This window comes from Staurois parvus, unplaced genomic scaffold (genome assembly GCF_062004578.1).
Source record: "Staurois parvus isolate SC_StPar_1 unplaced genomic scaffold, SC_StPar_1.0 ptg002756l, whole genome shotgun sequence".
In the NCBI taxonomy this organism is placed as follows: domain Eukaryota; kingdom Metazoa; phylum Chordata; class Amphibia; order Anura; family Ranidae; genus Staurois; species Staurois parvus.
This window is the reverse complement of record NW_028320552.1, coordinates 279,388-301,714: the sequence shown is the minus strand read 5'-3', so window position 1 is coordinate 301,714 and position 22,327 is coordinate 279,388. Positions and strand designations below refer to the sequence as shown.

At 55.8% G+C, this 22,327-nt stretch overlaps 8 non-coding genes across 8 annotated transcripts; all 8 read left to right on the top strand.

The window, feature by feature from the left end:
- Positions 1-109: 109 nt before the first annotated feature.
- On the top strand, positions 110-228 carry LOC149429196 (5S ribosomal RNA). The gene has a single exon (XR_016310531.1). It is a non-coding gene; the product is annotated as a 5S ribosomal RNA (ribosomal RNA).
- Positions 229-2,976: 2,748 nt separating this feature from the next.
- Positions 2,977-3,095, top strand: LOC149429195 (5S ribosomal RNA). The gene has a single exon (XR_016310530.1). It is a non-coding gene; the product is annotated as a 5S ribosomal RNA (ribosomal RNA).
- A 2,748-nt stretch (positions 3,096-5,843) lies between these two features.
- Positions 5,844-5,962, top strand: LOC149429194 (5S ribosomal RNA). Its single transcript, XR_016310523.1, has one exon. It is a non-coding gene; the product is annotated as a 5S ribosomal RNA (ribosomal RNA).
- Positions 5,963-8,710: 2,748 nt separating this feature from the next.
- LOC149429193 (5S ribosomal RNA) lies at positions 8,711-8,829 on the top strand. Its single transcript, XR_016310529.1, has one exon. It is a non-coding gene; the product is annotated as a 5S ribosomal RNA (ribosomal RNA).
- A 2,748-nt stretch (positions 8,830-11,577) lies between these two features.
- On the top strand, positions 11,578-11,696 carry LOC149429192 (5S ribosomal RNA). The gene has a single exon (XR_016310528.1). It is a non-coding gene; the product is annotated as a 5S ribosomal RNA (ribosomal RNA).
- Positions 11,697-14,444: 2,748 nt separating this feature from the next.
- LOC149429191 (5S ribosomal RNA) lies at positions 14,445-14,563 on the top strand. Its single transcript, XR_016310527.1, has one exon. It is a non-coding gene; the product is annotated as a 5S ribosomal RNA (ribosomal RNA).
- Positions 14,564-17,311: 2,748 nt separating this feature from the next.
- Positions 17,312-17,430, top strand: LOC149429190 (5S ribosomal RNA). The gene has a single exon (XR_016310521.1). It is a non-coding gene; the product is annotated as a 5S ribosomal RNA (ribosomal RNA).
- Positions 17,431-20,178: 2,748 nt separating this feature from the next.
- LOC149429189 (5S ribosomal RNA) lies at positions 20,179-20,297 on the top strand. The gene has a single exon (XR_016310526.1). It is a non-coding gene; the product is annotated as a 5S ribosomal RNA (ribosomal RNA).
- The last annotated feature ends 2,030 nt before the right edge of the window (positions 20,298-22,327 follow it).

The following is a 22,327-nucleotide window of genomic DNA, read 5'->3' as shown; positions in this document are numbered from 1 at the left end:
AAGGGAACAGCAGTAGCAGGCGGCTTGTCCTGGGTAGTAGAACTAAGGAAAGGTGGCGGCCAGGCTGCCCGTGACAAGTAGAAGAGGCTTGAAGGAGAGCCTGAGTACTGCCTACAGCCACACCACCCTGAACGCGCCCGATCTCGTCTGATCTCAGAAGCTAAGCAGGGTCGGGCCTGGTTAGTACTTGGATGGGAGACCGCCTGGGAATACCAGGTGCTGTAGGCTTTTGCTTTTCCTCCAGCAGGGGTCACTCTCCTCCATGGCTCTTTCACATTCACTTTTACCTCCCCGCTCTCCAAGCCCTCCTGCTGCACACCTGCACTCAAGGAAACAACCTTTTCATCCCCTGCTCATTTGCCAGCTCGGCCCACTCACAAACAAATCAGCCCTCTCAAAATACAATGCTAGCTGCATTGGAACACTCACAGACAGAAGAGCAAGAAAAAACTCACAAGAAATGCATGGCTAACAAATCAGGCGCTCATTTGCAGGTTCACCGGGGAACACAGGTATCTCATCCCCTTCACCAAACAGGGCTTAGTGCTTGCTGGCAAATCCCTTCTTGGCAATCCCAGAGGTCAGGCGTTACCTGGAGTTGGCCACCAGCTTTGCACACATCTCATCTCAGGAGGGATTTTGGCCCACTCCTCTTGGCAGATCCTCTCCAAATCATGAAGGTTTGGTGGCTGACGTTTGGCAACTCCAACTTTCAGCTCCCTCCACAGATATTGTCAGCCGGATGAAGGTCTGGAGACTGGCTAGGCCACTCCACGACCTTAACGTGCTTCTTCTCCAGCCGCTGCTTTGTTGCCTTGGCCGTGTGTTTTGGCTCCTTGTCATGCTGGAACAGCGACCCGCCATTCATTTTCAATGCCCTGGCTGAGAGAAGAAGGTTGTCGCCCAAGATTTGCCGCTCCATTGCCCCGTCCATCGTCCCTCTGATGAGGGGCAGTTGTCCTGTCCTCTTAGCAAAAAAACACCCCCAAAGCAGAATGTTTCCACCACCATGTTTGACAGTTGGGATGGTGTTCTTGGGGTCATAGGCAGCATTCCTCGTCCTCCTCCTCCAAACACGGCGAGTTGAGTTGATGCCAAAGAGCTCCATGTTGGTCGTCTCATCTGACCACGACACTTTCAACCAGTCCTGCTCTGCCTCGTTCAGATGTTCAGTGGCAAACTTCAGACGGGCCTGGACATGTGCTCTCTTGAGCAGAGGGACCTTGCGGGCACTGCGGGATTTCAATCCTCGTCGGCGTAGTGTGTTACCCATTGTTCTCTTGGTGACTGCGGTCCCAGCTGGCCAGAGATCATTGACAAGATCCTCACTCGTAATTCTGGGATGATGCCTCACTGTTGTCATGATCATTGACACTCCACGAGGGGAGATCTTGCACGGGGCACCGGTCCTAGGGAGACTGACAGTTGTTTTGTGTTTCTTCCATTTGTGAATGATTGCACCGACTGTTGTCACCTTCTCACCAAGCTGCTTGGCCATAGTTTGGTAGCCCAGTCCAGCCTTGTGTAGGTCTACAATCTTGTCCCTGACATCCCTGGACAGCTCTTTGGTCTTTGCCATGGTGGAGAGTTTGGAATCTGATGGTTTGATTGCTCCTGTGGACAGGTGTCTTTTATACAGGTAAGAAAATGAGCTTAGCATCACTCCCTTTAAGAGACTGCTTCTAATCTCAGCTTGTTACCTGTATGAAAGACACCTGGTAGCCAGAAATGCTGCTGAATGATAGGGGATGGAATACTTATTTCCCTCAGGAACATGCGAATCAGCGCATCATTGGTTAGACATGCAGTTCTTTTGAATGTTTTCTTGCTAGTCTGTCTCTCAGTCAATACACCTAGCATTGGATTTTTAGACCGATCGATCATTTGTTTGTGAGCGGGCAAAGATTCAAAATCAGCAGGGGGTGAAATACTCCTTTCCTTCACTGTAGCTCCCCCAAAGTCCCCAGGCCAGCCTAGGCTTTTCTGAGCCCGCTTCCCTTTTGCGGGCCGCTCTTTTCAAAACACGCTGGCTTTCTTCTCTGTGTCCCTCAGCAGCTGGCCACGCATCCAGCCCCCTCCGGCAGCGGAGCAAGGCTCAGACGCCACCCCCAGCCAGCTAGCCCCGTCCTGCATCCCGCTTAGGCTCCACGGCCCAGCCCTTTGCCAGCGCTCTCCTCAGCCGCTTTGGCGCTCTCACGCCTGCTCTCCAGTCGCCTTGCGCCACCACATTCCGCTGCGCTCCCCAGGCTGGGGGACAGCAGCGGGGAAGGCACGCGCGCCGGCCCCCCAAGCCAGCCAGAAGCAACAGAGCCGCCGAAGGCCACGATACCTGCGCCCTGAGGCGGTTAGAGCGCTGGGCCCGCTGCTGGAGGCAGGGGCCTGAGCGTCAGGGCCCTGTGGTGTGCGCAAGGGGGAGCCGGCCACTGGGGCGGTGAAAAAGAGCGAGGGCCGGAGCGCAAGGAAATGGCGTTTGTAGGCCCTGCTGCCACCAGGGTCCCTAGCCTTGGTTTGGGTCAGGGGCAGGGAGGCGGGAGCGCTGTCCGGCGCCCCGAGAGGTCTGGCTGGCAAGCGAGCGTAGGCCCCTTGCTTTGCGGTGCGCTTTGCGGCTGCTGTGTCCAAAGCTTGCTCCCCGCGGCTGGTGTGGTGCTCAGCCCTGCGAGCCAAAGGCTTGAAGTCAGGCCAGGGGAAGGCGGGAAGGAGAAGGAGGAGCGGTTGAGGCCAGGCTGGCGTGGTGTGCTTGTGCCTGAGGAGGTGCGGTCAGGAAGAGGTTAAAGAGGGAGCAAAGCAGCGGGGGGGAGGCAGGGGTTTGAGGAGAGTGAGTGAGAGAGGAGAGATGGGGCGGTGTGTCAGTTCTGCCGGCGGGCGAAAAGGGAACAGCAGTAGCAGGCGGCTTGTCCTGGGTAGTAGAACTAAGGAAAGGTGGCGGCCAGGCTGCCCGTGACAAGTAGAAGAGGCTTGAAGGAGAGCCTGAGTACTGCCTACAGCCACACCACCCTGAACGCGCCCGATCTCGTCTGATCTCAGAAGCTAAGCAGGGTCGGGCCTGGTTAGTACTTGGATGGGAGACCGCCTGGGAATACCAGGTGCTGTAGGCTTTTGCTTTTCCTCCAGCAGGGGTCACTCTCCTCCATGGCTCTTTCACATTCACTTTTACCTCCCCGCTCTCCAAGCCCTCCTGCTGCACACCTGCACTCAAGGAAACAACCTTTTCATCCCCTGCTCATTTGCCAGCTCGGCCCACTCACAAACAAATCAGCCCTCTCAAAATACAATGCTAGCTGCATTGGAACACTCACAGACAGAAGAGCAAGAAAAAACTCACAAGAAATGCATGGCTAACAAATCAGGCGCTCATTTGCAGGTTCACCGGGGAACACAGGTATCTCATCCCCTTCACCAAACAGGGCTTAGTGCTTGCTGGCAAATCCCTTCTTGGCAATCCCAGAGGTCAGGCGTTACCTGGAGTTGGCCACCAGCTTTGCACACATCTCATCTCAGGAGGGATTTTGGCCCACTCCTCTTGGCAGATCCTCTCCAAATCATGAAGGTTTGGTGGCTGACGTTTGGCAACTCCAACTTTCAGCTCCCTCCACAGATATTGTCAGCCGGATGAAGGTCTGGAGACTGGCTAGGCCACTCCACGACCTTAACGTGCTTCTTCTCCAGCCGCTGCTTTGTTGCCTTGGCCGTGTGTTTTGGCTCCTTGTCATGCTGGAACAGCGACCCGCCATTCATTTTCAATGCCCTGGCTGAGAGAAGAAGGTTGTCGCCCAAGATTTGCCGCTCCATTGCCCCGTCCATCGTCCCTCTGATGAGGGGCAGTTGTCCTGTCCTCTTAGCAAAAAAACACCCCCAAAGCAGAATGTTTCCACCACCATGTTTGACAGTTGGGATGGTGTTCTTGGGGTCATAGGCAGCATTCCTCGTCCTCCTCCTCCAAACACGGCGAGTTGAGTTGATGCCAAAGAGCTCCATGTTGGTCGTCTCATCTGACCACGACACTTTCAACCAGTCCTGCTCTGCCTCGTTCAGATGTTCAGTGGCAAACTTCAGACGGGCCTGGACATGTGCTCTCTTGAGCAGAGAGACCTTGCGGGCACTGCGGGATTTCAATCCGCGTCGGCGTAGTGTGTTACCCATTGTTCTCTTGGTGACTGCGGTCCCAGCTGGCCGGAGATCATTGACAAGATCCTCACTCGTAATTCTGGGATGATGCCTCACTGTTGTCATGATCATTGACACTCCACGAGGGGAGATCTTGCACGGGGCACCGGTCCTAGGGAGACTGACAGTTGTTTTGTGTTTCTTCCATTTGTGAATGATTGCACCGACTGTTGTCACCTTCTCACCAAGCTGCTTGGCCATAGTTTGGTAGCCCAGTCCAGCCTTGTGTAGGTCTACAATCTTGTCCCTGACATCCCTGGACAGCTCTTTGGTCTTTGCCATGGTGGAGAGTTTGGAATCTGATGGTTTGATTGCTCCTGTGGACAGGTGTCTTTTATACAGGTAAGAAAATGAGCTTAGCATCACTCCCTTTAAGAGACTGCTTCTAATCTCAGCTTGTTACCTGTATGAAAGACACCTGGTAGCCAGAAATGCTGCTGAATGATAGGGGATGGAATACTTATTTCCCTCAGGAACATGCGAATCAGCGCATCATTGGTTAGACATGCAGTTCTTTTGAATGTTTTCTTGCTAGTCTGTCTCTCAGTCAATACACCTAGCATTGGATTTTTAGACCGATCGATCATTTGTTTGTGAGCGGGCAAAGATTCAAAATCAGCAGGGGGTGAAATACTCCTTTCCTTCACTGTAGCTCCCCCAAAGTCCCCAGGCCAGCCTAGGCTTTTCTGAGCCCGCTTCCCTTTTGCGGGCCGCTCTTTTCAAAACACGCTGGCTTTCTTCTCTGTGTCCCTCAGCAGCTGGCCACGCATCCAGCCCCCTCCGGCAGCGGAGCAACGCTCAGACGCCACCCCCAGCCAGCTAGCCCCGTCCTGCATCCCGCTTAGGCTCCACGGCCCAGCCCTTTGCCAGCGCTCTCCTCAGCCGCTTTGGCGCTCTCACGCCTGCTCTCCAGTCGCCTTGCGCCACCACATTCCGCTGCGCTCCCCAGGCTGGGGGACAGCAGCGGGGAAGGCACGCGCGCCGGCCCCCCAAGCCAGCCAGAAGCAACAGAGCCGCCGAAGGCCACGATACCTGCGCCCTGAGGCGGTTAGAGCGCTGGGCCCGCTGCTGGAGGCAGGGGCCTGAGCGTCAGGGCCCTGTGGTGTGCGCAAGGGGGAGCCGGCCACTGGGGCGGTGAAAAAGAGCGAGGGCCGGAGCGCAAGGAAATGGCGTTTGTAGGCCCTGCTGCCACCAGGGTCCCTAGCCTTGGTTTGGGTCAGGGGCAGGGAGGCGGGAGCGCTGTCCGGCGCCCCGAGAGGTCTGGCTGGCAAGCGAGCGTAGGCCCCTTGCTTTGCGGTGCGCTTTGCGGCTGCTGTGTCCAAAGCTTGCTCCCCGCGGCTGGTGTGGTGCTCAGCCCTGCGAGCCAAAGGCTTGAAGTCAGGCCAGGGGAAGGCGGGAAGGAGAAGGAGGAGCGGTTGAGGCCAGGCTGGCGTGGTGTGCTTGTGCCTGAGGAGGTGCGGTCAGGAAGAGGTTAAAGAGGGAGCAAAGCAGCGGGGGGGAGGCAGGGGTTTGAGGAGAGTGAGTGAGAGAGGAGAGATGGGGCGGTGTGTCAGTTCTGCCGGCGGGCGAAAAGGGAACAGCAGTAGCAGGCGGCTTGTCCTGGGTAGTAGAACTAAGGAAAGGTGGCGGCCAGGCTGCCCGTGACAAGTAGAAGAGGCTTGAAGGAGAGCCTGAGTACTGCCTACAGCCACACCACCCTGAACGCGCCCGATCTCGTCTGATCTCAGAAGCTAAGCAGGGTTGGGCCTGGTTAGTACTTGGATGGGAGACCGCCTGGGAATACCAGGTGCTGTAGGCTTTTGCTTTTCCTCCAGCAGGGGTCACTCTCCTCCATGGCTCTTTCACATTCACTTTTACCTCCCCGCTCTCCAAGCCCTCCTGCTGCACACCTGCACTCAAGGAAACAACCTTTTCATCCCCTGCTCATTTGCCAGCTCGGCCCACTCACAAACAAATCAGCCCTCTCAAAATACAATGCTAGCTGCATTGGAACACTCACAGACAGAAGAGCAAGAAAAAACTCACAAGAAATGCATGGCTAACAAATCAGGCGCTCATTTGCAGGTTCACCGGGGAACACAGGTATCTCATCCCCTTCACCAAACAGGGCTTAGTGCTTGCTGGCAAATCCCTTCTTGGCAATCCCAGAGGTCAGGCGTTACCTGGAGTTGGCCACCAGCTTTGCACACATCTCATCTCAGGAGGGATTTTGGCCCACTCCTCTTGGCAGATCCTCTCCAAATCATGAAGGTTTGGTGGCTGACGTTTGGCAACTCCAACTTTCAGCTCCCTCCACAGATATTGTCAGCCGGATGAAGGTCTGGAGACTGGCTAGGCCACTCCACGACCTTAACGTGCTTCTTCTCCAGCCGCTGCTTTGTTGCCTTGGCCGTGTGTTTTGGCTCCTTGTCATGCTGGAACAGCGACCCGCCATTCATTTTCAATGCCCTGGCTGAGAGAAGAAGGTTGTCGCCCAAGATTTGCCGCTCCATTGCCCCGTCCATCGTCCCTCTGATGAGGGGCAGTTGTCCTGTCCTCTTAGCAAAAAAACACCCCCAAAGCAGAATGTTTCCACCACCATGTTTGACAGTTGGGATGGTGTTCTTGGGGTCATAGGCAGCATTCCTCGTCCTCCTCCTCCAAACACGGCGAGTTGAGTTGATGCCAAAGAGCTCCATGTTGGTCGTCTCATCTGACCACGACACTTTCAACCAGTCCTGCTCTGCCTCGTTCAGATGTTCAGTGGCAAACTTCAGACGGGCCTGGACATGTGCTCTCTTGAGCAGAGGGACCTTGCGGGCACTGCGGGATTTCAATCCTCGTCGGCGTAGTGTGTTACCCATTGTTCTCTTGGTGACTGCGGTCCCAGCTGGCCGGAGATCATTGACAAGATCCTCACTCGTAATTCTGGGATGATGCCTCACTGTTGTCATGATCATTGACACTCCACGAGGGGAGATCTTGCACGGGGCACCGGTCCTAGGGAGACTGACAGTTGTTTTGTGTTTCTTCCATTTGTGAATGATTGCACCGACTGTTGTCACCTTCTCACCAAGCTGCTTGGCCATAGTTTGGTAGCCCAGTCCAGCCTTGTGTAGGTCTACAATCTTGTCCCTGACATCCCTGGACAGCTCTTTGGTCTTTGCCATGGTGGAGAGTTTGGAATCTGATGGTTTGATTGCTCCTGTGGACAGGTGTCTTTTATACAGGTAAGAAAATGAGCTTAGCATCACTCCCTTTAAGAGACTGCTTCTAATCTCAGCTTGTTACCTGTATGAAAGACACCTGGTAGCCAGAAATGCTGCTGAATGATAGGGGATGGAATACTTATTTCCCTCAGGAACATGCGAATCAGCGCATCATTGGTTAGACATGCAGTTCTTTTGAATGTTTTCTTGCTAGTCTGTCTCTCAGTCAATACACCTAGCATTGGATTTTTAGACCGATCGATCATTTGTTTGTGAGCGGGCAAAGATTCAAAATCAGCAGGGGGTGAAATACTCCTTTCCTTCACTGTAGCTCCCCCAAAGTCCCCAGGCCAGCCTAGGCTTTTCTGAGCCCGCTTCCCTTTTGCGGGCCGCTCTTTTCAAAACACGCTGGCTTTCTTCTCTGTGTCCCTCAGGAGCTGGCCACGCATCCAGCCCCCTCCGGCAGCGGAGCAAGGCTCAGACGCCACCCCCAGCCAGCTAGCCCCGTCCTGCATCCCGCTTAGGCTCCACGGCCCAGCCCTTTGCCAGCGCTCTCCTCAGCCGCTTTGGCGCTCTCACGCCTGCTCTCCAGTCGCCTTGCGCCACCACATTCCGCTGCGCTCCCCAGGCTGGGGGACAGCAGCGGGGAAGGCACGCGCGCCGGCCCCCCAAGCCAGCCAGAAGCAACAGAGCCGCCGAAGGCCACGATACCTGCGCCCTGAGGCGGTTAGAGCGCTGGGCCCGCTGCTGGAGGCAGGGGCCTGAGCGTCAGGGCCCTGTGGTGTGCGCAAGGGGGAGCCGGCCACTGGGGCGGTGAAAAAGAGCGAGGGCCGGAGCGCAAGGAAATGGCGTTTGTAGGCCCTGCTGCCACCAGGGTCCCTAGCCTTGGTTTGGGTCAGGGGCAGGGAGGCGGGAGCGCTGTCCGGCGCCCCGAGAGGTCTGGCTGGCAAGCGAGCGTAGGCCCCTTGCTTTGCGGTGCGCTTTGCGGCTGCTGTGTCCAAAGCTTGCTCCCCGCGGCTGGTGTGGTGCTCAGCCCTGCGAGCCAAAGGCTTGAAGTCAGGCCAGGGGAAGGCGGGAAGGAGAAGGAGGAGCGGTTGAGGCCAGGCTGGCGTGGTGTGCTTGTGCCTGAGGAGGTGCGGTCAGGAAGAGGTTAAAGAGGGAGCAAAGCAGCGGGGGGGAGGCAGGGGTTTGAGGAGAGTGAGTGAGAGAGGAGAGATGGGGCGGTGTGTCAGTTCTGCCGGCGGGCGAAAAGGGAACAGCAGTAGCAGGCGGCTTGTCCTGGGTAGTAGAACTAAGGAAAGGTGGCGGCCAGGCTGCCCGTGACAAGTAGAAGAGGCTTGAAGGAGAGCCTGAGTACTGCCTACAGCCACACCACCCTGAACGCGCCCGATCTCGTCTGATCTCAGAAGCTAAGCAGGGTCGGGCCTGGTTAGTACTTGGATGGGAGACCGCCTGGGAATACCAGGTGCTGTAGGCTTTTGCTTTTCCTCCAGCAGGGGTCACTCTCCTCCATGGCTCTTTCACATTCACTTTTACCTCCCCGCTCTCCAAGCCCTCCTGCTGCACACCTGCACTCAAGGAAACAACCTTTTCATCCCCTGCTCATTTGCCAGCTCGGCCCACTCACAAACAAATCAGCCCTCTCAAAATACAATGCTAGCTGCATTGGAACACTCACAGACAGAAGAGCAAGAAAAAACTCACAAGAAATGCATGGCTAACAAATCAGGCGCTCATTTGCAGGTTCACCGGGGAACACAGGTATCTCATCCCCTTCACCAAACAGGGCTTAGTGCTTGCTGGCAAATCCCTTCTTGGCAATCCCAGAGGTCAGGCGTTACCTGGAGTTGGCCACCAGCTTTGCACACATCTCATCTCAGGAGGGATTTTGGCCCACTCCTCTTGGCAGATCCTCTCCAAATCATGAAGGTTTGGTGGCTGACGTTTGGCAACTCCAACTTTCAGCTCCCTCCACAGATATTGTCAGCCGGATGAAGGTCTGGAGACTGGCTAGGCCACTCCACGACCTTAACGTGCTTCTTCTCCAGCCGCTGCTTTGTTGCCTTGGCCGTGTGTTTTGGCTCCTTGTCATGCTGGAACAGCGACCCGCCATTCATTTTCAATGCCCTGGCTGAGAGAAGAAGGTTGTCGCCCAAGATTTGCCGCTCCATTGCCCCGTCCATCGTCCCTCTGATGAGGGGCAGTTGTCCTGTCCTCTTAGCAAAAAAACACCCCCAAAGCAGAATGTTTCCACCACCATGTTTGACAGTTGGGATGGTGTTCTTGGGGTCATAGGCAGCATTCCTCGTCCTCCTCCTCCAAACACGGCGAGTTGAGTTGATGCCAAAGAGCTCCATGTTGGTCGTCTCATCTGACCACGACACTTTCAACCAGTCCTGCTCTGCCTCGTTCAGATGTTCAGTGGCAAACTTCAGACGGGCCTGGACATGTGCTCTCTTGAGCAGAGGGACCTTGCGGGCACTGCGGGATTTCAATCCTCGTCGGCGTAGTGTGTTACCCATTGTTCTCTTGGTGACTGCGGTCCCAGCTGGCCGGAGATCATTGACAAGATCCTCACTCGTAATTCTGGGATGATGCCTCACTGTTGTCATGATCATTGACACTCCACGAGGGGAGATCTTGCACGGGGCACCGGTCCTAGGGAGACTGACAGTTGTTTTGTGTTTCTTCCATTTGTGAATGATTGCACCGACTGTTGTCACCTTCTCACCAAGCTGCTTGGCCATAGTTTGGTAGCCCAGTCCAGCCTTGTGTAGGTCTACAATCTTGTCCCTGACATCCCTGGACAGCTCTTTGGTCTTTGCCATGGTGGAGAGTTTGGAATCTGATGGTTTGATTGCTCCTGTGGACAGGTGTCTTTTATACAGGTAAGAAAATGAGCTTAGCATCACTCCCTTTAAGAGACTGCTTCTAATCTCAGCTTGTTACCTGTATGAAAGACACCTGGTAGCCAGAAATGCTGCTGAATGATAGGGGATGGAATACTTATTTCCCTCAGGAACATGCGAATCAGCGCATCATTGGTTAGACATGCAGTTCTTTTGAATGTTTTCTTGCTAGTCTGTCTCTCAGTCAATACACCTAGCATTGGATTTTTAGACCGATCGATCATTTGTTTGTGAGCGGGCAAAGATTCAAAATCAGCAGGGGGTGAAATACTCCTTTCCTTCACTGTAGCTCCCCCAAAGTCCCCAGGCCAGCCTAGGCTTTTCTGAGCCCGCTTCCCTTTTGCGGGCCGCTCTTTTCAAAACACGCTGGCTTTCTTCTCTGTGTCCCTCAGGAGCTGGCCACGCATCCAGCCCCCTCCGGCAGCGGAGCAAGGCTCAGACGCCACCCCCAGCCAGCTAGCCCCGTCCTGCATCCCGCTTAAGCTCCACGGCCCAGCCCTTTGCCAGCGCTCTCCTCAGCCGCTTTGGCGCTCTCACGCCTGCTCTCCAGTCGCCTTGCGCCACCACATTCCGCTGCGCTCCCCAGGCTGGGGGACAGCAGCGGGGAAGGCACGCGCGCCGGCCCCCCAAGCCAGCCAGAAGCAACAGAGCCGCCGAAGGCCACGATACCTGCGCCCTGAGGCGGTTAGAGCGCTGGGCCCGCTGCTGGAGGCAGGGGCCTGAGCGTCAGGGCCCTGTGGTGTGCGCAAGGGGGAGCCGGCCACTGGGGCGGTGAAAAAGAGCGAGGGCCGGAGCGCAAGGAAATGGCGTTTGTAGGCCCTGCTGCCACCAGGGTCCCTAGCCTTGGTTTGGGTCAGGGGCAGGGAGGCGGGAGCGCTGTCCGGCGCCCCGAGAGGTCTGGCTGGCAAGCGAGCGTAGGCCCCTTGCTTTGCGGTGCGCTTTGCGGCTGCTGTGTCCAAAGCTTGCTCCCCGCGGCTGGTGTGGTGCTCAGCCCTGCGAGCCAAAGGCTTGAAGTCAGGCCAGGGGAAGGCGGGAAGGAGAAGGAGGAGCGGTTGAGGCCAGGCTGGCGTGGTGTGCTTGTGCCTGAGGAGGTGCGGTCAGGAAGAGGTTAAAGAGGGAGCAAAGCAGCGGGGGGGAGGCAGGGGTTTGAGGAGAGTGAGTGAGAGAGGAGAGATGGGGCGGTGTGTCAGTTCTGCCGGCGGGCGAAAAGGGAACAGCAGTAGCAGGCGGCTTGTCCTGGGTAGTAGAACTAAGGAAAGGTGGCGGCCAGGCTGCCCGTGACAAGTAGAAGAGGCTTGAAGGAGAGCCTGAGTACTGCCTACAGCCACACCACCCTGAACGCGCCCGATCTCGTCTGATCTCAGAAGCTAAGCAGGGTCGGGCCTGGTTAGTACTTGGATGGGAGACCGCCTGGGAATACCAGGTGCTGTAGGCTTTTGCTTTTCCTCCAGCAGGGGTCACTCTCCTCCATGGCTCTTTCACATTCACTTTTACCTCCCCGCTCTCCAAGCCCTCCTGCTGCACACCTGCACTCAAGGAAACAACCTTTTCATCCCCTGCTCATTTGCCAGCTCGGCCCACTCACAAACAAATCAGCCCTCTCAAAATACAATGCTAGCTGCATTGGAACACTCACAGACAGAAGAGCAAGAAAAAACTCACAAGAAATGCATGGCTAACAAATCAGGCGCTCATTTGCAGGTTCACCGGGGAACACAGGTATCTCATCCCCTTCACCAAACAGGGCTTAGTGCTTGCTGGCAAATCCCTTCTTGGCAATCCCAGAGGTCAGGCGTTACCTGGAGTTGGCCACCAGCTTTGCACACATCTCATCTCAGGAGGGATTTTGGCCCACTCCTCTTGGCAGATCCTCTCCAAATCATGAAGGTTTGGTGGCTGACGTTTGGCAACTCCAACTTTCAGCTCCCTCCACAGATATTGTCAGCCGGATGAAGGTCTGGAGACTGGCTAGGCCACTCCACGACCTTAACGTGCTTCTTCTCCAGCCGCTGCTTTGTTGCCTTGGCCGTGTGTTTTGGCTCCTTGTCATGCTGGAACAGCGACCCGCCATTCATTTTCAATGCCCTGGCTGAGAGAAGAAGGTTGTCGCCCAAGATTTGCCGCTCCATTGCCCCGTCCATCGTCCCTCTGATGAGGGGCAGTTGTCCTGTCCTCTTAGCAAAAAAACACCCCCAAAGCAGAATGTTTCCACCACCATGTTTGACAGTTGGGATGGTGTTCTTGGGGTCATAGGCAGCATTCCTCGTCCTCCTCCTCCAAACACGGCGAGTTGAGTTGATGCCAAAGAGCTCCATGTTGGTCGTCTCATCTGACCACGACACTTTCAACCAGTCCTGCTCTGCCTCGTTCAGATGTTCAGTGGCAAACTTCAGACGGGCCTGGACATGTGCTCTCTTGAGCAGAGGGACCTTGCGGGCACTGCGGGATTTCAATCCTCGTCGGCGTAGTGTGTTACCCATTGTTCTCTTGGTGACTGCGGTCCCAGCTGGCCAGAGATCATTGACAAGATCCTCACTCGTAATTCTGGGATGATGCCTCACTGTTGTCATGATCATTGACACTCCACGAGGGGAGATCTTGCACGGGGCACCGGTCCTAGGGAGACTGACAGTTGTTTTGTGTTTCTTCCATTTGTGAATGATTGCACCGACTGTTGTCACCTTCTCACCAAGCTGCTTGGCCATAGTTTGGTAGCCCAGTCCAGCCTTGTGTAGGTCTACAATCTTGTCCCTGACATCCCTGGACAGCTCTTTGGTCTTTGCCATGGTGGAGAGTTTGGAATCTGATGGTTTGATTGCTCCTGTGGACAGGTGTCTTTTATACAGGTAAGAAAATGAGCTTAGCATCACTCCCTTTAAGAGACTGCTTCTAATCTCAGCTTGTTACCTGTATGAAAGACACCTGGTAGCCAGAAATGCTGCTGAATGATAGGGGATGGAATACTTATTTCCCTCAGGAACATGCGAATCAGCGCATCATTGGTTAGACATGCAGTTCTTTTGAATGTTTTCTTGCTAGTCTGTCTCTCAGTCAATACACCTAGCATTGGATTTTTAGACCGATCGATCATTTGTTTGTGAGCGGGCAAAGATTCAAAATCAGCAGGGGGTGAAATACTCCTTTCCTTCACTGTAGCTCCCCCAAAGTCCCCAGGCCAGCCTAGGCTTTTCTGAGCCCGCTTCCCTTTTGCGGGCCGCTCTTTTCAAAACACGCTGGCTTTCTTCTCTGTGTCCCTCAGCAGCTGGCCACGCATCCAGCCCCCTCCGGCAGCGGAGCAAGGCTCAGACGCCACCCCCAGCCAGCTAGCCCCGTCCTGCATCCCGCTTAGGCTCCACGGCCCAGCCCTTTGCCAGCGCTCTCCTCAGCCGCTTTGGCGCTCTCACGCCTGCTCTCCAGTCGCCTTGCGCCACCACATTCCGCTGCGCTCCCCAGGCTGGGGGACAGCAGCGGGGAAGGCACGCGCGCCGGCCCCCCAAGCCAGCCAGAAGCAACAGAGCCGCCGAAGGCCACGATACCTGCGCCCTGAGGCGGTTAGAGCGCTGGGCCCGCTGCTGGAGGCAGGGGCCTGAGCGTCAGGGCCCTGTGGTGTGCGCAAGGGGGAGCCGGCCACTGGGGCGGTGAAAAAGAGCGAGGGCCGGAGCGCAAGGAAATGGCGTTTGTAGGCCCTGCTGCCACCAGGGTCCCTAGCCTTGGTTTGGGTCAGGGGCAGGGAGGCGGGAGCGCTGTCCGGCGCCCCGAGAGGTCTGGCTGGCAAGCGAGCGTAGGCCCCTTGCTTTGCGGTGCGCTTTGCGGCTGCTGTGTCCAAAGCTTGCTCCCCGCGGCTGGTGTGGTGCTCAGCCCTGCGAGCCAAAGGCTTGAAGTCAGGCCAGGGGAAGGCGGGAAGGAGAAGGAGGAGCGGTTGAGGCCAGGCTGGCGTGGTGTGCTTGTGCCTGAGGAGGTGCGGTCAGGAAGAGGTTAAAGAGGGAGCAAAGCAGCGGGGGGGAGGCAGGGGTTTGAGGAGAGTGAGTGAGAGAGGAGAGATGGGGCGGTGTGTCAGTTCTGCCGGCGGGCGAAAAGGGAACAGCAGTAGCAGGCGGCTTGTCCTGGGTAGTAGAACTAAGGAAAGGTGGCGGCCAGGCTGCCCGTGACAAGTAGAAGAGGCTTGAAGGAGAGCCTGAGTACTGCCTACAGCCACACCACCCTGAACGCGCCCGATCTCGTCTGATCTCAGAAGCTAAGCAGGGTCGGGCCTGGTTAGTACTTGGATGGGAGACCGCCTGGGAATACCAGGTGCTGTAGGCTTTTGCTTTTCCTCCAGCAGGGGTCACTCTCCTCCATGGCTCTTTCACATTCACTTTTACCTCCCCGCTCTCCAAGCCCTCCTGCTGCACACCTGCACTCAAGGAAACAACCTTTTCATCCCCTGCTCATTTGCCAGCTCGGCCCACTCACAAACAAATCAGCCCTCTCAAAATACAATGCTAGCTGCATTGGAACACTCACAGACAGAAGAGCAAGAAAAAACTCACAAGAAATGCATGGCTAACAAATCAGGCGCTCATTTGCAGGTTCACCGGGGAACACAGGTATCTCATCCCCTTCACCAAACAGGGCTTAGTGCTTGCTGGCAAATCCCTTCTTGGCAATCCCAGAGGTCAGGCGTTACCTGGAGTTGGCCACCAGCTTTGCACACATCTCATCTCAGGAGGGATTTTGGCCCACTCCTCTTGGCAGATCCTCTCCAAATCATGAAGGTTTGGTGGCTGACGTTTGGCAACTCCAACTTTCAGCTCCCTCCACAGATATTGTCAGCCGGATGAAGGTCTGGAGACTGGCTAGGCCACTCCACGACCTTAACGTGCTTCTTCTCCAGCCGCTGCTTTGTTGCCTTGGCCGTGTGTTTTGGCTCCTTGTCATGCTGGAACAGCGACCCGCCATTCATTTTCAATGCCCTGGCTGAGAGAAGAAGGTTGTCGCCCAAGATTTGCCGCTCCATTGCCCCGTCCATCGTCCCTCTGATGAGGGGCAGTTGTCCTGTCCTCTTAGCAAAAAAACACCCCCAAAGCAGAATGTTTCCACCACCATGTTTGACAGTTGGGATGGTGTTCTTGGGGTCATAGGCAGCATTCCTCGTCCTCCTCCTCCAAACACGGCGAGTTGAGTTGATGCCAAAGAGCTCCATGTTGGTCGTCTCATCTGACCACGACACTTTCAACCAGTCCTGCTCTGCCTCGTTCAGATGTTCAGTGGCAAACTTCAGACGGGCCTGGACATGTGCTCTCTTGAGCAGAGAGACCTTGCGGGCACTGCGGGATTTCAATCCGCGTCGGCGTAGTGTGTTACCCATTGTTCTCTTGGTGACTGCGGTCCCAGCTGGCCGGAGATCATTGACAAGATCCTCACTCGTAATTCTGGGATGATGCCTCACTGTTGTCATGATCATTGACACTCCACGAGGGGAGATCTTGCACGGGGCACCGGTCCTAGGGAGACTGACAGTTGTTTTGTGTTTCTTCCATTTGTGAATGATTGCACCGACTGTTGTCACCTTCTCACCAAGCTGCTTGGCCATAGTTTGGTAGCCCAGTCCAGCCTTGTGTAGGTCTACAATCTTGTCCCTGACATCCCTGGACAGCTCTTTGGTCTTTGCCATGGTGGAGAGTTTGGAATCTGATGGTTTGATTGCTCCTGTGGACAGGTGTCTTTTATACAGGTAAGAAAATGAGCTTAGCATCACTCCCTTTAAGAGACTGCTTCTAATCTCAGCTTGTTACCTGTATGAAAGACACCTGGTAGCCAGAAATGCTGCTGAATGATAGGGGATGGAATACTTATTTCCCTCAGGAACATGCGAATCAGCGCATCATTGGTTAGACATGCAGTTCTTTTGAATGTTTTCTTGCTAGTCTGTCTCTCAGTCAATACACCTAGCATTGGATTTTTAGACCGATCGATCATTTGTTTGTGAGCGGGCAAAGATTCAAAATCAGCAGGGGGTGAAATACTCCTTTCCTTCACTGTAGCTCCCCCAAAGTCCCCAGGCCAGCCTAGGCTTTTCTGAGCCCGCTTCCCTTTTGCGGGCCGCTCTTTTCAAAACACGCTGGCTTTCTTCTCTGTGTCCCTCAGCAGCTGGCCACGCATCCAGCCCCCTCCGGCAGCGGAGCAACGCTCAGACGCCACCCCCAGCCAGCTAGCCCCGTCCTGCATCCCGCTTAGGCTCCACGGCCCAGCCCTTTGCCAGCGCTCTCCTCAGCCGCTTTGGCGCTCTCACGCCTGCTCTCCAGTCGCCTTGCGCCACCACATTCCGCTGCGCTCCCCAGGCTGGGGGACAGCAGCGGGGAAGGCACGCGCGCCGGCCCCCCAAGCCAGCCAGAAGCAACAGAGCCGCCGAAGGCCACGATACCTGCGCCCTGAGGCGGTTAGAGCGCTGGGCCCGCTGCTGGAGGCAGGGGCCTGAGCGTCAGGGCCCTGTGGTGTGCGCAAGGGGGAGCCGGCCACTGGGGCGGTGAAAAAGAGCGAGGGCCGGAGCGCAAGGAAATGGCGTTTGTAGGCCCTGCTGCCACCAGGGTCCCTAGCCTTGGTTTGGGTCAGGGGCAGGGAGGCGGGAGCGCTGTCCGGCGCCCCGAGAGGTCTGGCTGGCAAGCGAGCGTAGGCCCCTTGCTTTGCGGTGCGCTTTGCGGCTGCTGTGTCCAAAGCTTGCTCCCCGCGGCTGGTGTGGTGCTCAGCCCTGCGAGCCAAAGGCTTGAAGTCAGGCCAGGGGAAGGCGGGAAGGAGAAGGAGGAGCGGTTGAGGCCAGGCTGGCGTGGTGTGCTTGTGCCTGAGGAGGTGCGGTCAGGAAGAGGTTAAAGAGGGAGCAAAGCAGCGGGGGGGAGGCAGGGGTTTGAGGAGAGTGAGTGAGAGAGGAGAGATGGGGCGGTGTGTCAGTTCTGCCGGCGGGCGAAAAGGGAACAGCAGTAGCAGGCGGCTTGTCCTGGGTAGTAGAACTAAGGAAAGGTGGCGGCCAGGCTGCCCGTGACAAGTAGAAGAGGCTTGAAGGAGAGCCTGAGTACTGCCTACAGCCACACCACCCTGAACGCGCCCGATCTCGTCTGATCTCAGAAGCTAAGCAGGGTTGGGCCTGGTTAGTACTTGGATGGGAGACCGCCTGGGAATACCAGGTGCTGTAGGCTTTTGCTTTTCCTCCAGCAGGGGTCACTCTCCTCCATGGCTCTTTCACATTCACTTTTACCTCCCCGCTCTCCAAGCCCTCCTGCTGCACACCTGCACTCAAGGAAACAACCTTTTCATCCCCTGCTCATTTGCCAGCTCGGCCCACTCACAAACAAATCAGCCCTCTCAAAATACAATGCTAGCTGCATTGGAACACTCACAGACAGAAGAGCAAGAAAAAACTCACAAGAAATGCATGGCTAACAAATCAGGCGCTCATTTGCAGGTTCACCGGGGAACACAGGTATCTCATCCCCTTCACCAAACAGGGCTTAGTGCTTGCTGGCAAATCCCTTCTTGGCAATCCCAGAGGTCAGGCGTTACCTGGAGTTGGCCACCAGCTTTGCACACATCTCATCTCAGGAGGGATTTTGGCCCACTCCTCTTGGCAGATCCTCTCCAAATCATGAAGGTTTGGTGGCTGACGTTTGGCAACTCCAACTTTCAGCTCCCTCCACAGATATTGTCAGCCGGATGAAGGTCTGGAGACTGGCTAGGCCACTCCACGACCTTAACGTGCTTCTTCTCCAGCCGCTGCTTTGTTGCCTTGGCCGTGTGTTTTGGCTCCTTGTCATGCTGGAACAGCGACCCGCCATTCATTTTCAATGCCCTGGCTGAGAGAAGAAGGTTGTCGCCCAAGATTTGCCGCTCCATTGCCCCGTCCATCGTCCCTCTGATGAGGGGCAGTTGTCCTGTCCTCTTAGCAAAAAAACACCCCCAAAGCAGAATGTTTCCACCACCATGTTTGACAGTTGGGATGGTGTTCTTGGGGTCATAGGCAGCATTCCTCGTCCTCCTCCTCCAAACACGGCGAGTTGAGTTGATGCCAAAGAGCTCCATGTTGGTCGTCTCATCTGACCACGACACTTTCAACCAGTCCTGCTCTGCCTCGTTCAGATGTTCAGTGGCAAACTTCAGACGGGCCTGGACATGTGCTCTCTTGAGCAGAGGGACCTTGCGGGCACTGCGGGATTTCAATCCTCGTCGGCGTAGTGTGTTACCCATTGTTCTCTTGGTGACTGCGGTCCCAGCTGGCCGGAGATCATTGACAAGATCCTCACTCGTAATTCTGGGATGATGCCTCACTGTTGTCATGATCATTGACACTCCACGAGGGGAGATCTTGCACGGGGCACCGGTCCTAGGGAGACTGACAGTTGTTTTGTGTTTCTTCCATTTGTGAATGATTGCACCGACTGTTGTCACCTTCTCACCAAGCTGCTTGGCCATAGTTTGGTAGCCCAGTCCAGCCTTGTGTAGGTCTACAATCTTGTCCCTGACATCCCTGGACAGCTCTTTGGTCTTTGCCATGGTGGAGAGTTTGGAATCTGATGGTTTGATTGCTCCTGTGGACAGGTGTCTTTTATACAGGTAAGAAAATGAGCTTAGCATCACTCCCTTTAAGAGACTGCTTCTAATCTCAGCTTGTTACCTGTATGAAAGACACCTGGTAGCCAGAAATGCTGCTGAATGATAGGGGATGGAATACTTATTTCCCTCAGGAACATGCGAATCAGCGCATCATTGGTTAGACATGCAGTTCTTTTGAATGTTTTCTTGCTAGTCTGTCTCTCAGTCAATACACCTAGCATTGGATTTTTAGACCGATCGATCATTTGTTTGTGAGCGGGCAAAGATTCAAAATCAGCAGGGGGTGAAATACTCCTTTCCTTCACTGTAGCTCCCCCAAAGTCCCCAGGCCAGCCTAGGCTTTTCTGAGCCCGCTTCCCTTTTGCGGGCCGCTCTTTTCAAAACACGCTGGCTTTCTTCTCTGTGTCCCTCAGGAGCTGGCCACGCATCCAGCCCCCTCCGGCAGCGGAGCAAGGCTCAGACGCCACCCCCAGCCAGCTAGCCCCGTCCTGCATCCCGCTTAGGCTCCACGGCCCAGCCCTTTGCCAGCGCTCTCCTCAGCCGCTTTGGCGCTCTCACGCCTGCTCTCCAGTCGCCTTGCGCCACCACATTCCGCTGCGCTCCCCAGGCTGGGGGACAGCAGCGGGGAAGGCACGCGCGCCGGCCCCCCAAGCCAGCCAGAAGCAACAGAGCCGCCGAAGGCCACGATACCTGCGCCCTGAGGCGGTTAGAGCGCTGGGCCCGCTGCTGGAGGCAGGGGCCTGAGCGTCAGGGCCCTGTGGTGTGCGCAAGGGGGAGCCGGCCACTGGGGCGGTGAAAAAGAGCGAGGGCCGGAGCGCAAGGAAATGGCGTTTGTAGGCCCTGCTGCCACCAGGGTCCCTAGCCTTGGTTTGGGTCAGGGGCAGGGAGGCGGGAGCGCTGTCCGGCGCCCCGAGAGGTCTGGCTGGCAAGCGAGCGTAGGCCCCTTGCTTTGCGGTGCGCTTTGCGGCTGCTGTGTCCAAAGCTTGCTCCCCGCGGCTGGTGTGGTGCTCAGCCCTGCGAGCCAAAGGCTTGAAGTCAGGCCAGGGGAAGGCGGGAAGGAGAAGGAGGAGCGGTTGAGGCCAGGCTGGCGTGGTGTGCTTGTGCCTGAGGAGGTGCGGTCAGGAAGAGGTTAAAGAGGGAGCAAAGCAGCGGGGGGGAGGCAGGGGTTTGAGGAGAGTGAGTGAGAGAGGAGAGATGGGGCGGTGTGTCAGTTCTGCCGGCGGGCGAAAAGGGAACAGCAGTAGCAGGCGGCTTGTCCTGGGTAGTAGAACTAAGGAAAGGTGGCGGCCAGGCTGCCCGTGACAAGTAGAAGAGGCTTGAAGGAGAGCCTGAGTACTGCCTACAGCCACACCACCCTGAACGCGCCCGATCTCGTCTGATCTCAGAAGCTAAGCAGGGTCGGGCCTGGTTAGTACTTGGATGGGAGACCGCCTGGGAATACCAGGTGCTGTAGGCTTTTGCTTTTCCTCCAGCAGGGGTCACTCTCCTCCATGGCTCTTTCACATTCACTTTTACCTCCCCGCTCTCCAAGCCCTCCTGCTGCACACCTGCACTCAAGGAAACAACCTTTTCATCCCCTGCTCATTTGCCAGCTCGGCCCACTCACAAACAAATCAGCCCTCTCAAAATACAATGCTAGCTGCATTGGAACACTCACAGACAGAAGAGCAAGAAAAAACTCACAAGAAATGCATGGCTAACAAATCAGGCGCTCATTTGCAGGTTCACCGGGGAACACAGGTATCTCATCCCCTTCACCAAACAGGGCTTAGTGCTTGCTGGCAAATCCCTTCTTGGCAATCCCAGAGGTCAGGCGTTACCTGGAGTTGGCCACCAGCTTTGCACACATCTCATCTCAGGAGGGATTTTGGCCCACTCCTCTTGGCAGATCCTCTCCAAATCATGAAGGTTTGGTGGCTGACGTTTGGCAACTCCAACTTTCAGCTCCCTCCACAGATATTGTCAGCCGGATGAAGGTCTGGAGACTGGCTAGGCCACTCCACGACCTTAACGTGCTTCTTCTCCAGCCGCTGCTTTGTTGCCTTGGCCGTGTGTTTTGGCTCCTTGTCATGCTGGAACAGCGACCCGCCATTCATTTTCAATGCCCTGGCTGAGAGAAGAAGGTTGTCGCCCAAGATTTGCCGCTCCATTGCCCCGTCCATCGTCCCTCTGATGAGGGGCAGTTGTCCTGTCCTCTTAGCAAAAAAACACCCCCAAAGCAGAATGTTTCCACCACCATGTTTGACAGTTGGGATGGTGTTCTTGGGGTCATAGGCAGCATTCCTCGTCCTCCTCCTCCAAACACGGCGAGTTGAGTTGATGCCAAAGAGCTCCATGTTGGTCGTCTCATCTGACCACGACACTTTCAACCAGTCCTGCTCTGCCTCGTTCAGATGTTCAGTGGCAAACTTCAGACGGGCCTGGACATGTGCTCTCTTGAGCAGAGGGACCTTGCGGGCACTGCGGGATTTCAATCCTCGTCGGCGTAGTGTGTTACCCATTGTTCTCTTGGTGACTGCGGTCCCAGCTGGCCGGAGATCATTGACAAGATCCTCACTCGTAATTCTGGGATGATGCCTCACTGTTGTCATGATCATTGACACTCCACGAGGGGAGATCTTGCACGGGGCACCGGTCCTAGGGAGACTGACAGTTGTTTTGTGTTTCTTCCATTTGTGAATGATTGCACCGACTGTTGTCACCTTCTCACCAAGCTGCTTGGCCATAGTTTGGTAGCCCAGTCCAGCCTTGTGTAGGTCTACAATCTTGTCCCTGACATCCCTGGACAGCTCTTTGGTCTTTGCCATGGTGGAGAGTTTGGAATCTGATGGTTTGATTGCTCCTGTGGACAGGTGTCTTTTATACAGGTAAGAAAATGAGCTTAGCATCACTCCCTTTAAGAGACTGCTTCTAATCTCAGCTTGTTACCTGTATGAAAGACACCTGGTAGCCAGAAATGCTGCTGAATGATAGGGGATGGAATACTTATTTCCCTCAGGAACATGCGAATCAGCGCATCATTGGTTAGACATGCAGTTCTTTTGAATGTTTTCTTGCTAGTCTGTCTCTCAGTCAATACACCTAGCATTGGATTTTTAGACCGATCGATCATTTGTTTGTGAGCGGGCAAAGATTCAAAATCAGCAGGGTGTGAAATACTCCTTTCCTTCACTGTAGCTCCCCCAAAGTCCCCAGGCCAGCCTAGGCTTTTCTGAGCCCGCTTCCCTTTTGCGGGCCGCTCTTTTCAAAACACGCTGGCTTTCTTCTCTGTGTCCCTCAGCAGCTGGCCACGCATCCAGCCCCCTCCGGCAGCGGAGCAACGCTCAGACGCCACCCCCAGCCAGCTAGCCCCGTCCTGCATCCCGCTTAGGCTCCACGGCCCAGCCCTTTGCCAGCGCTCTCCTCAGCCGCTTTGGCACTCTCACGCCTGCTCTCCAGTCGCCTTGCGCCACCACATTCCGCTGCGCTCCCCAGGCTGGGGGACAG